At 41.9% G+C, this 13,715-nt stretch overlaps 1 protein-coding gene across 5 annotated transcripts in view; it reads right to left on the reverse strand.

The window, feature by feature from the left end:
* The window catches only part of pds5b (PDS5 cohesin associated factor B), a 153,574-nt gene extending 140,130 nt beyond the window's left edge, over positions 1–13,444 (reverse strand). For 2 of the 5 annotated variants that reach the window (XM_055636850.1, XM_055636854.1), the window contains exon 1: positions 13,130–13,444. The gene's annotated coding sequence lies outside the window, so the exon portion shown is untranslated. Of the gene's footprint in view, positions 1–4,133; positions 4,298–12,693; positions 12,873–13,129 lie in introns of all 5 variants that reach the window. The other 3 variants (XM_055636852.1, XM_055636851.1, XM_055636853.1) reach the window with 3 other exon arrangements.
* Between the last annotated feature and the right edge of the window lie 271 nt (positions 13,445–13,715).

A 13,715-nucleotide genomic window follows, 5' to 3' on the forward strand; every position in this document is an offset into this window, starting at 1 on the left:
CTTCCAATGGCTCTTACCGATTTCTACAGATGTGCTGTAGAAAGCACCCCATTGGGATGCATCACAAATAGTATGGCAGCTGCTCTGCCAAAGACCGCAAGAAATAGCAGAGTTGTAGATGCAGCAAAACAGTCTACCCTTCTGCCGCCCACCCCATCAAAATCATGCTGCGGTTAAAAAAAACAGTAACATAATTAAGGACAACTTACACCCAATCATTCTCTTCTCTCCCACCAGGCAGAAGATACAAAAGCTTGAAAGCACATACCATCAAAAATCAAGAACAGCCTTTTCCCTGTTGTTTTCAGACTCTTGAACAGATCTTGCATATGCTAACAGCATATCTCTAATCTAACAATCTTCCTTTAAAACTGTTTTATTTCTCTTTTTTGCACTGCCTTTGTGGTTGTGTAGAAATGAATGCACACATGTCTGGTACAATTTGCCTATACAGCAAGTAAAACTAAAGTTTTTCCAACTGTCCCTCAGTGCACATGACATTAATAAACCCAGACCACCCATGGTGCAAATTACATCCATGTGGGTGAATGACACCAATGATGACAATTGCAAAAATAAATGTAATCAATAAATCAGCTTTATTCAAAACAACACTTTAGCTCATCTGAATTGTCGCAATAAACAAAATACAATTTTGATGAAATCACTCCATTTTACATCATAAAACATTTTGGCTGCTCCATTAAAAAGATTGTATTCCAAATTAACTATTTGGAAACACCTTACTTTTTCATCCAAACTTTAGGTAAATTGTTAAGTCCACATATTACATAGTTTCAATACAGGTGCACACCTTTTGTCCGGTGTACCGGAAACCGAAAAACTCCGAAAACCGGCCATTTTTCCCAGGATGTCGTCTGCACACCAAAGCTGCCGTTTGGCGCCAAACTTGACCCGAAACGACCCACGGTCAACCCAGGTCTGTACTACTGTAGCGGCTGCCTCCTCCCCGGAGACCGGGGAGACACTTAAACATCTGTAAATCATTGCTTAAATGTTACTCAGTTAGTTTGGAGGCCTTTATGTTATGGGGGGGGGGGGGGGGGGGGGGGGGGGGGTGAAGGGGTAAACTTTAATTCTTAGTCCCCTACCTGGTCGGAGAGGCGGGGGAGCGGTCAATGCCTTACCGGGTCGCCGTGCAGTAAGCTCCGCAGCGCTGTGGCCACCAACTCCCAGCTGGGGCTGCGGGCGTCCAGCCGCGGGCGACGCCGGTTGTAGCTCCGACCCCGGCAACTCTGCCCCTGGCTGCGCGGCGCTCCAAATCCAGCGCCGGACGCCCGCAGCCCCAGCTCCGCGAATGTAGGGAGTCGGCGGCGTCGCAGCGCTGGGATACTAGCGGGGAGCGGGCAATGCCTTACCGGGTCGCCGTTCGGTAAGCTCCGGAGCGCTGTGGCCGCCGCCGACACACAACATTCGCGGAGCTGGGGCTGCGGGCATCCGGCCGCTGGCGGCACTGGATTTGGAGCGCCGCGCAGCCAGGGGCAGAGTTGCCGGGGTCGGAGCTCCAACCGGCGCCGCCCGCGGCTGGACGGAGCCCCCAGCTCCGCGATGTTGGGAGTCGCCGACCAGGTAGGGGACTAAGAATTAAAGTTTACCCCTTCACCCACCCACCCCACCACCACCACCACATAAAATCCCTCCAAACTAACTGACTAACATTCATGCAATGATTTACAATGATTCCCCAGTCTCCGGGGAGGAGGCAGCCGCTCCAGACTTTTCAAGCCGCCCGCGCTACCTACCTAATCTACGCTAAAAATCTTGCATTCGGAAATCCGAAAATGTTCGAAATCCGACAAGTGTCTGGTCCCAAGGCTTTCGGATAAAAGGTTGTGCACCTGTATACCCAAAATCTCAAATCATGTAAAAAGCATTTTACAACACAACATAAACAGAATGACAAAAATCAAAATAAATTGAATCTTTCTAATACTGCATTTACATAAAAACCTTCACACCAGCATTGCATTTAATTAACATGCTGTTACAATATTCACTCTGAAGTAAACAAGTTAATTGAATTCTCGCAGTATCAATTAAACTGGGGACAATCTGAATCTGTACAATCTGTAAAAGGCCAGCTTACTTCAATATTCTACCATGAGCCACCTGAAAAACAGAATATCCTGTTCCAAACCAATTCCTGATATTCTCAATTACTTATTATTAAGCAAATGTGCCTTCCATTTCAACTTATTTACAATAGTTGAATTCTCTTTAATGACATTTTCCCAAACATGTAAAGGACATGTACACTAAAGATATGAATGAAAATACTAAAACTCAGGACAATGCTTGACTAAATACCAAAGTTGTACATTAAGATACCAAATACGATATATTAAAGATATTAAGATATTAAATACGACACCAAAGTTGTACATTAAGATAGACCTAAAATGCTGGGATAACTCGGCAGGACAAGCAGCATCTCCGGAGAGATGGCATGGGCGACGTTTCAGGTTGAGACTCCTCTTCAGACGGGCTGTTTGGCCCGCTGAGTTATTCCAGTATTTTGTGTCTATCTTCAGTGTAAACCATCATCTGCAGTTCTTTCCTTCACAAAGATTTAGATAAGATCATATTAATAATATCACAAGATTTTATTTCACAACCATAACAAGATGCAAAAGGCAGCAAATATTAGTTCCTGTTGCGCTGGACAACATTAATAATAATCATATTGCTGTTTGCAAAACCTTGCTGTCTGCAAATTGACTGGGTGTTCTGCACTGGAACAGTGAAAAACACTTCAAGAAAAGTGTCAAGCTTGGTTGATTATCTCCTGTTAATCTTTGGCCATCCTGCTGCTTTGAGTATAATGACATTTCTGAATACACAAAGCCACCTGGCACCAGGATTGATATCAGAAAATGGTTAAAGCACAGAAGGAAAACATTCAAGAGCCTGTCCCACTTGCCGATTTTTTCGGCGACTGCCGGCATCATTAACTGACGTATCAGGTCAAGAAAAAACACGCAGCGTGACGACGTATGGCGCACGGTGTTTTTTCCAAGAGTCACAACTTTTATTTTTTTGTTGCTGCTGAATTTTGAAATGTTCAAAATCTTTTGGCGACACTGATATGACGCCAAAAAATAAATAAATAAATAAAAATTTAAATCGCAAAGTGGGACAGGCCCTTTAGTCCATCAAGTCCACCCGAGCTCAATGAAAGAAAATCCAGCTGGTTCTCAAACTCATCAAATTCTGTCCTTTTCAATTCTTATTCAAATGCAACAATTAAATCTGCTGTCATCAACCTTTCTGGCAATGTTTGTCATATTCAAAGCATTCACCACATTAAAAAAATATTTTTGTTTTGACTCCTTTGTAATCACCTTTATCAAGTATTCCCTTGACCCTTGAGCTTTCCACCATCCTGTCAGTACCCGTCATGGTTTTCAAACAAACTCATCAGGCAAGTCTGCAACCTTCATTGTTCCATGAATGAGCCTCTTGAGCCTCCCCCACTTATTCACACAGATTTATTCCTCATATCTGGATCCACAATTGCAAATTTCGAAGCCTCAGAAAAGCCTTCACATCTTACATAAAGTATGGCACTCAGAATTGGAAATGATACTCCAGTTGTGGAACCAGTGTGTTATCAAAGGTTCATCATGACTTCCTGTACTGCATGGCTCCATTTATACAGATCCCATGCCTTCCTCAGTTAGCCCTCCCACTTATAACAAACAATGTACATCTGCCTTGCAATTTTTCTGCTCATATATCTTAAGAAAAGCATTCTAATATATAACATCTCTTTTCATTTGGTATTTCCAACAAAATATAACACTGAACATTTCTCATCATTAAATTTAAACTGACATTTCACCGCTCACTGCAACAACCCATCTGTAACTTTAAAGTCTTATTGCTATCCTTTTTACAATCTATAAACCTTCAAATTTGAAAATTGTACCTACGGCGTTCAAGTCCTTGAAGACAATCAGCGATTGTAGAACCCCTTGAGAAATTGCACCATACAATTTCATCCAGCTCAAAAAAACAACTTTTGTTCTCTGTTTCCCATTACTTAACCAATTTAAACACTTTTATTGCATGAAATTCAATTTTGAGAACAAGCCTATTTGGTAGAACTTTACCAAATGCCACTTGGAAGTCCATAGCAATTTTTCCTTTATTGGCCCTCTCTGTGCATCCAAGAAATTCTCCCAGTCCAGCATCAGAGTGATTATGTTATCAGACTAGGAATCCAGAAGCCTGTGTGACGATCAAGGGAGCCAAGTCCAGAATCACACCATTGCAGCTGTGGAATTTAAATTGACATTAATAATCTGGAATATGGTTTGCAAAAGTAATAAATAATCTTAGAAATGACGACTGCAAAATAAACTACCAGATAATCATAAAAATCCATACGATTCACTAATGACCGAAAGATGCAAAGCTTCCATCAGTACGAAAAATGTCTATACAAGCTCCAATATGTAGTTGATTGGCAAATGACCTTGCAAGCCACTCGGTGCAGGGGCAATGTCCAGACCCCATAATGTAGATTTTTTATTAAAGGGACTGCTGATTCTCACTGATTAGTGTTTTTTGAACTTTCTTCAGATGTTAAACATAATGCACAACAGTTATTAGATTCACCCTTGCACCCTATTTTTTTTTTTAATGTGTTGTTTTTGTCATCTCCTGAATCAACAAACATCTCTAAGTATATCAGAACCTGTCAAATGTCATCTTTTTCCCCTCATCAACCAAAGCGGCATCCCATTAAACGAAGTGTCTTATCCGCATTAAGTGCAACCAGCTTTTTCAGTTTATGTTTTACGCTCATCCAGCATCTCACTACATCTTCTGTTAGCAGAACTCCAGAAGAGTCTTCTTCCTTAGTAAACAGTACAGACACATTTAATTCCTCAGCTATATTTACTGCAATAAGTAAAAGCTGTTTTTGCTGTCTGATTAGCCACACTTCCCTTCCAAGACGACATCCGTGCATGTGCCTACAAAATACTTTGCCATTCCCTTGATGTCAGCTGCCAGTTCTCCCATTCTCCCTTTTACACCTCCCTTTGGTACCCCTTAAATTATCCTGATTACCACGTGTTAATGGGCATCAACTTAAGCAATTGTAACCACGCTATCATTTAAACATTTCCACCTTAAATCTCTCACATAGTTCAATTGTGGTTTTGATTCTGCTTGATTCTAATTTATCCAGGCTAGATCTCTTCTCATCCCAATGTGATTGCCTTTCTTTTAGTGTTCTATATCTGTTTCCACAGCTATTCAAAATATAATATGGTCCCCGTTTCCTTTACATTGTCCGCTTGCTCCACTTACTTAGCTCATTTCCCAGAATATAGTACAGCAAACCCCTCACTGCGCCAGAAAAATGTTGATCCAGCACACGCTTCTAACCTTTTCCCTGTATTTCCTACTTGCATTACTGCTACCTTAGTCTGTATCTCAACAACTGAAAGTCCCCCACTATCACTACCCTATGTCTTTTGCACATTTCTGTGATTTCCCTGCAAATTTGTTCCACAATATCCTTCCCACTAGTTGGCAGCCTATAGTATCCCAGCAAGGTGCTCAATACAATAAATATTATCAATTTAAATGAGGGAATTAAATGTAATATCTCTAAATTTGCAGATTAAACAAATCTGGGTGGCAGTGTGAACTGCAAGGAGGATGCTAGGAGGTTGCATAGTGACTTGGATAGGTTGGGTGAGTGGGCAGAAGCATGGCAGATACAGTATAATGTGGATGAATGTGAGGTTATCCACTTTGGTGGCAAGAACAGAAAGGCAGATTATTATCAGAATGGTGTCAAATTAGGACACGGGAAGGTGCAATGAGACCTGGGTGTGCTTGTACATCAGTCATTGAAAGTAAGCATGCAGGTACAGCAGGCAGTGAAGAAAGCCTACTGTATCTGCATCTTGGCCTTCATTACAAGAGGATTTGAGTTTAGGAGCAAGGAGGCCCCATTGCAGTTATACAGGGGCCTGGTGAGACCGCACCTGGAGTATTGTGTGCAATTTTGTTCTCCTAATTTGAGGAAGGACATTATTGCTATTGAGGGAGAGCAGCGTAGGTTCACCAGGTTAATTCCCAAATGGCGGGATTGACGTATGATGAAAGAATGGGTCGACTGGGCTTGTATTAGTTGGAATTTAGAAGGATGCGAGGGGATCTTATAGAAATATAAAATTCTTAGAGGATTGGACAGGGTAGATAGATGCAGTGGTGCCGATGTTTTGGGAAGTCCAGAACCAGGAGTCACAGTTTAAGAATGGTTAGGCCATTGAGGACTGAGATGAGGAAAAACTTTTTCACCCAAAGAGTTGTGAATCTGTGGAATTCTCTGCCACAGAAGGCAGTGGAGACTAATTCACTGGATGTTCTCAAGAAAATTAGATTTAGCTCTTAGGGTTAGGGGAATCAAAGGATATGGGGAAAAAGCAGGAATGGGGTACTGATTTTGGATGATCAGCCATGATCATATTGAATGGCAGTGCTGGTTCGAAGGGCCGAATGGCCTACTCCTGCATCAATTTTCTATGTTTCTATAGTACCGATCCTCAACTTTAACGGTTTTCTCTTTCCACACGTGTTGCCTGAGCTGCTGGCATGTTCTTTGTTTTTTCTTAGTTAAAGCACAAGCAAACCACCCTACAAGGATACTGAAACTAGCTTTATGTAGGCAAAATCTGTCTTTCCCCTCTTTCCCCCAAACTTATCCATGGGTTGAATGTACCTGGGAACATGACACTCAAGCCAACTTCCCCATGTCGTCCAAGATGCCTCATCTAAATTAGTTCAATTTGCCTGCGTTTGACCCATATCCCTCAAAATATTTTCGATCATGTACCAGTCCAAAAACCTTTGAGATAGTGATCTGGTACCTGTCTCAATTGCCTCCACTGGTAACTCATTCCATTTACCTACCACCCAGAGTGAAAAAGTTACCCCTCAGGTACCTATTAAATCTTGCCCCTCTCATCTCAAACCAAAGTTCTCCAGAGCTTGATTTCCCTACCCTAGGTAAATAGACCCTGTGCATTCACCGATCAATTCTCCTCATTATTTTATACACTTCTACAAGCTCAGCCCTCAGATTCTTGCACTACAATGAATAATCTTAGCCTGCCCAACCTGTCCTTATAGCTCAGGCCCTCAAGTCCTGGCAACATCCACGTAAATCTTCTCTGCACTTTCTTGCTTAATGACATCCATCCCATAGCAATGTGACCAAAACTGAACTCAATAGTCCAATAAGGAGTGCTGGAGGAACTCAGCAGGTCAGGCAGCATCTCTCGAGAACATGGATAGCCGACGTTTCGGGTGAGACCCTTCTTCCGACTGACTGACTGATTCCAACCGAAATCTGGAAGAAAGGCGAGGATAGAAGAAAGCGAGGCAAGTGATGGGTGGTTACAGGTGAGGGAAGTTTTTTGATAGACAGATGGTTGGACAAAGGTCAAGGAAAGGTCAGGCACAAAGTGTGAGATAAGCATAGAAGTGCGAATTGTGAAGCCAGAGGAAGGAATACAACTTTGTGCCCCGTCACTCACCAGAACCTCTCTTCCAGCTTTTGATCCCCACCAAAAAAATACACGCCAATATTCCTTACACAAGCTTCATAATTTACACTTTGTATTATTTCATTGTCCTTTGTCAAACAAATCCCTGTATACCCCCCAAGTCACCTGTATCTAGCTATCACTCTTCAGGTGTGTATGAAGTAACTGCAGATGCTGGTTTAAACTGAAGATAGTCACAAAATGCTGCAGTAACTCAGCGGGACAGGCAGCATCTCTGAAAAGAAGGAATGAGTGACCCTTAAGGTGGTCTGAAAAAGGGCCGACCCAAAACATTGCACATTCCTTCTCTCCAGAGATGCTGTTATTCCAGCATTTTATGTCTATTACTCGCCAGGCTTCAATCTTGCCCCATCTCTGTTCCAACTTTCTTATCCCTACAACAATCAATCAGCCTAAAGAAAGGTCCTGATCCTAAAAGTCACCCATCCATGTTTTGCAGAGGTGGTACCTGCTGAGTTACTTGTTACTGAGTTACTCTAGTACTTTGTGCCTTTTCTGCAAACCAGCATCTGCAGTTCCATGTATCCCCACAATACTCCAAAGGTGCTTCACCAACTTCTTGTACAACTTAAGCATACCTTCTTCCAAAGCAAGCTACACTTGCTAAACGTACTCAAATTAGTCATGCACCATTCCAAAATATTTTCTGTAATATTAAATCCAAAATAAATATATTAACATCAGCTCACTAAAACTATTTTAATTGGTATCTTACTTCACACCAAGTCTCATTCCATCCTCATCTATGTTCACTGACCTACACTGGATTCATATTAAGTAACACCTCAAATTTAAAATGTTCATCCATATAAGCCAGTTCCTTCATGGCTTTACCCCTCCTTAATTTTGTACACTTTTCCTACCCTTCAATGCATGAATACACTTCCAATTCTGATCTCATGCACCCTTACTTTTAAATGCTTTATTTATAAGCACACACCTTCTATTGCCCAAGCACTGGCTCCCCTTAAATCTGTTGTATTCTGTACCTTGTCCTTCAAAAGCACTTCTTAAACTGACTTCTGCCTTGAAATAATGTCATGTTCCTGCAAGACACCATGGGACCCATTACTTAATTAAAAAGGTACTGCATGAATGCAAATTTTTGAGATTTATACGGCAAGTTATTTTTGGTGCATTTTAAACCTCAGGTAACTGTCGGCCCTCAAACTTTACCACTAAAATGGTAGTTTTTGTTAAGCAAACTTGAATCCTTACATGAGGCACATTTAATTTTCCTTCTGTGTATTGTGCCTGTGTTGGCTATGGTTCAGATTTCCAGCATCTGCAGTATGTTATTAATAAATCAATATTAGGCTATAAAGACAAATATCAAGTATTCAAGACTATACAGATTCCCCTTACCCAATTCATGTGTGGTTAAGTTTTGCTTTTTATAAAAGCTAGTTGCAGGATTACAATCAATTATTAAATATTGAAAAGATCAAAGTAAAATTCTAAACAGTTTAGTTGTCACCATTCACATGGTGACCAAAACAGGAAAGGTTGAAAATTAGATGCTATAATGACACCAATATTTACATGCCATTGTACCATTTTATCTATATACTTGAATAGGCCTTTAGATAGTGGTCCTTTCATGTTTAGGTCAACACATTCAGTTCCACAAATTGTATTGCCACCAAAATAAATCTGCATTCTTCATTGGCTATTAGCTAGATATCAGAAGTAAATTCCTTCTGCCAGGAAACATTAGTCGCAATTCAAGGTATGGAAAACCAAATCAAATGTTTTCAAGTGGAAAATTTGAGTTTGAATATACCCATCATCAAAAGGTAATATGAAAGGTGTCTTCAAACAGATGCGAAGGAGGTCAATGAATTTTGACCAATTTATTATCAAATTCCTGGAAAACCAAAATTCACTATGCAAGAATGCAGAAAACAAACTTCCAAATCACCGTTCATATTCTTAGAACATCACAAACCTGTTACACTTCTTGTCACACATGTTACACTACACTGAAGCTACTTCTGCATAGTTGTTATAGTTACTGCCTTGGCAAATGCAGCAATTAATTTAGATACAACAAAAGGAAACATGGAACTGGGCTTGTATCATAAATCAAAAATCTCTGCTGTGAATTAAGTAGTGATGTAAGGCCCAAACTTATACTTTACATCCCAGAAGCAAAGGGTTTACCACTGACAAACAGACAGTCATACTACAAATCAGCTGAAATTAGGAACATTTACTGTGGATGGGCACTTTCCTCTTTGGTGGTGTTGAATTATATTATAGACACATAAGCACAGCAAAGAGCTGTCAAGCACGCTTATGTCATAATTCCATTGACTAGCAATTGAAGTGCTTATCAAGATACTTAAAAGTTGCGAGGGCACCTACCCCCACGTCTTTCATTCACCTTTTGGGCAAAACAATGTTTCCTCAGATCCTAACACTTACTTCTCACCTTCCACCAATCCCCTCTGGTTTTACATCTCGGTATGGAGAATAATTCTCACAATGGAACCAACCCATGTCCCTCAATTTTGATTAAGTCTTCTCTCAGCCTCCTCCATGCCAAAGGAAAGCACTTAACCTACCCAATCCCTCCACGTAACTGAAGCACTCCACCCCAGCCTACATCCTGGTAAATCTCCTGAGTCTACTCCAGTGCATTTACATCCTTCCTGCAGTGGTACAACCAGAACTGCATGGAGAACTTAAAGAACATAACATTTTCTAAAGTTGGACCATGACCTTATATTCTATGCCACAACTAATGAAGGCTGGCATCCCATATGCCTTTTACACTATCTTATTTACCTGTGCATCCACATTTAGAGATACAAGGACTTGCACATCATGGCCTACCCCCTCTGTTCCTCAAAACATCCCTTGACACTGACTTTCATAGAACAAGTTATAACATTTCTCAAAATACACCATTATACATATACAGCATGGAAACAGGCCCTTCCACCCAATATCGTTTTTTTATTTTTTTATAATTGTCAAGTGTACTGAGGAATAGTGAAAAGCTTTTGTTTGCATGCTATCCAATCAAAGACGAGTATACATTTTTACAAGCAAGTCATCCACAGATAAAGGATGCAACATACAGTGCAAGTTACAACACTGACACCCGATAAAGTCCGATTAAGAGGTAGATGGGCGGTCAAAACTGCACTCTAGCTGACGACAGGAGCGTTCAGTTACTTGGTAACAGCTGGGAAGAAACTGCTGCTGAATCGTTTTCAAACTTCTGTACCTCTTGTCTGCTGGGAGAAGAGTGAGTGACCAGGGCAAGACGGGTCTTCAATCGTGTTGGCAGCCTTGCCGAAGCAGCGTGAAGCTTAGATAGAGTTAATGGAAAGGAGGCTGGTTTGTGTGATGGTCTAGGCTATGTCCACAACTCTCTTCAATTGCTCGTGGTCTTGGATGGAGCTGTTCCCAAAACAGGTTATGATGTATCCCAATAAGATGCTTTGTACAGCACATCTGTAGAAGTTGGTGAGGGTTGTTGGGGACGTGCCGAACTTCCCGAGGAAGTAGAGGTATTGGTGTGCTTTCTTGCCGCAGCTTCAATGTGGCGGGTCCAGGACAAACCACTGATATGTATGCCTAGGAACTTGAAGACTTCGACCATCTCTACTTCGGCACCATCTATGTAGACTGGGATGTGTGTATTGCCCTGGCCGACCATGATGCCTCATCTATACTAGTCCCATCAGCCCACATTTGGTGCATATTCCTCCAAAGCTTTCCTGTCCATCCACTTAGCATGATTTAATTCCATCTACCATTGCTCTGCCCAATTTACCAACTGATCAATAGCATTCTGTAATTTAAGACAATCCTCCTGTCTATTAACAACACTGCAACTAACATCACTCTGTCTTCTGCAAACTTACTAATTATATCTCTAATTATATTGTGCAAGAAAAGCAAAAGTTTATCTAACTCCAACACTTGATAAACCCAAATATTCATACTTTATGTAGACATCAAACAAAGGGGAATGAGAAGACCACTGTCACCACCCACCCCCTAACTTAGACAAGCACACAAGAAATGAGAAGATCATACACCCCCTCAAGACCACTCCAGCATTCAATGAGAGAATCTGATCTGATTTATGGCCTCAAAAACTAAATTACAGTATTTCAGAATACTGGTTGTGCAATCAAAATGTTATAGAAAAAAAATAATAAAAATACATGCTCAAACAATACAGACAGATTGTCTTCCAAGACTCCATTCAGCTAAATGGAGCTGGTCCAAAACTATATTTTTCTGCCTTATGCCAAGGATTGCCTCAACTCCATATATATTCCATTGTGATAAGGTACGGGAGGGCGGGGGGGGGGGGGGGGGGGGTAAACAGTACCATACTGACAGCTTTCTGTTTTGAAAATATGGGGACAAAACCTACACCTCCACAAGATATCAAATAAATCCAATTTCAACAGCGATGATTGATTTGTTTACAGACTTCCTATTTTCCTCTGGTCTAAAAAGATTTGTATTCCTCAGTTTGAGGGAAAAATATATATTGGGCCTTAAGATATGGGGAATCGATTTAGAATTCAGTCAGTTTAAATAGTTTGACATGTAGAAAAATCAGATGCTGTTTAAAAAATACTTGACAAATGCCAGAGCTCGAATTATTTTGGTAATTAAAGGTAGAAATGAGCACAAGAACCATTGAAAACTATTTCTAAGGTTTGGTTTAAAAAAAGTTAAACACGATATCCGATTGAAAACAAATAAATTGGGTCTTCTTAGCAGCAAAAACACTTGCGCATTAAAACCTGTAACCATTCTAGATCCACGGCCGCTGCTGTTTGTCGCAGGTAGGAAATGAAAGACATAAACACTGCTTTACTTTACAGTATTTACCCTTCACTATTGATCACTTTATACATTGAACCCAACACCCACAGTAACGATAACACAATTATATAAACCAACAGAATTAGACTACAATTCGATCTTAATTACTTTAAATGGAATCGGTGATATTTTTGCCGAAAAGAGGGTTGTATACATATGTGGAGGAGTGCAAATACGTCAAGCTCCAGAGGAAAAACAGGCCATTGAAACCCTGCAAACTCACCCTTTAGGGGGTAAAAAAGACCAATCAACCACACAGAAATGTTCAATCTCTCTCGCTTACACACACACTGCAATCATAATCATCTCGCCCCATGGCTTCCAGCGGAATCCAGAGAGCTTTTAGTAAGCGATCCTGGGCACGGTGTCCATGGGCTGAGAGACAGACAGTCTGTCCGATCGCTGAAACAAAACGACAGGGGAGGCGAGTTGGAGTAGCGGGCGGGAGGACAGGCGAGCAGGGGAGGGGAAGGGAGGGGAGGGGAGGGAGAACCGAGCCGATTCGCCGCTGCGCCCGCACCGCAAACTCGGGCAACGTGTCCCTCAGCATGCCGACTGCCTGCAAAACTATGCCCATCGAACATCAAAGGTAGGATACAACATATATAAAAAAGCACCTCATCTCACTCTCCGACAAAGCCCTCGCCTCCCGCACTCACCCGTGTCGGATCCCGATCCCGAGCCCAGTGCCTCGCCTCAGCTCAGCCCTCAGCGCCGCCGCCGCCGCCTACCCCCGGAAAGCTTCAAAATGGCGCCAATTTGTCTCTGGCTGCACCAATGAACGAGGGCGATGGGAGGAGGCGGGAGGGTGAGAGTGAGAGGGGGCAACGGGAGGTGGATGGAGAGGGAGAGATGCTGTCAACGCGTAAAGTGGACGGCACCGCTCCTTCACCGAGACGCTGCAGCGACGTGAGTTCCCCATAGACCTTTTCTTTGATATGCAGAAATGTGTGTGTGAGGGGGGGGAGGCACGAAACAAAACAAAACAAAAGGGAGGGGTCTCCAACAACCTTGCACTCGCTGTAAATCATGGGAGTTAACTAGGAATTGCAGCAGGGTGTGAAGCAAAACACAAGACTAAACATGGAAACTAGCGGGTGGCGTGTTCACTATTACCGTGCACGCTTAAAAAAATATATATCTACAACATTAATAAAAGTTTAGCCGAAGGAACTTTATGATTCGTGCCACTTTGCTGGAAAACTGAGGCAAGAGCATCTCCAAACGTCGAGAGAAAGGCATTGC

This window comes from Leucoraja erinacea, chromosome 6 (genome assembly GCF_028641065.1).
Source record: "Leucoraja erinacea ecotype New England chromosome 6, Leri_hhj_1, whole genome shotgun sequence".
NCBI lineage: Eukaryota > Metazoa > Chordata > Chondrichthyes > Rajiformes > Rajidae > Leucoraja > Leucoraja erinaceus.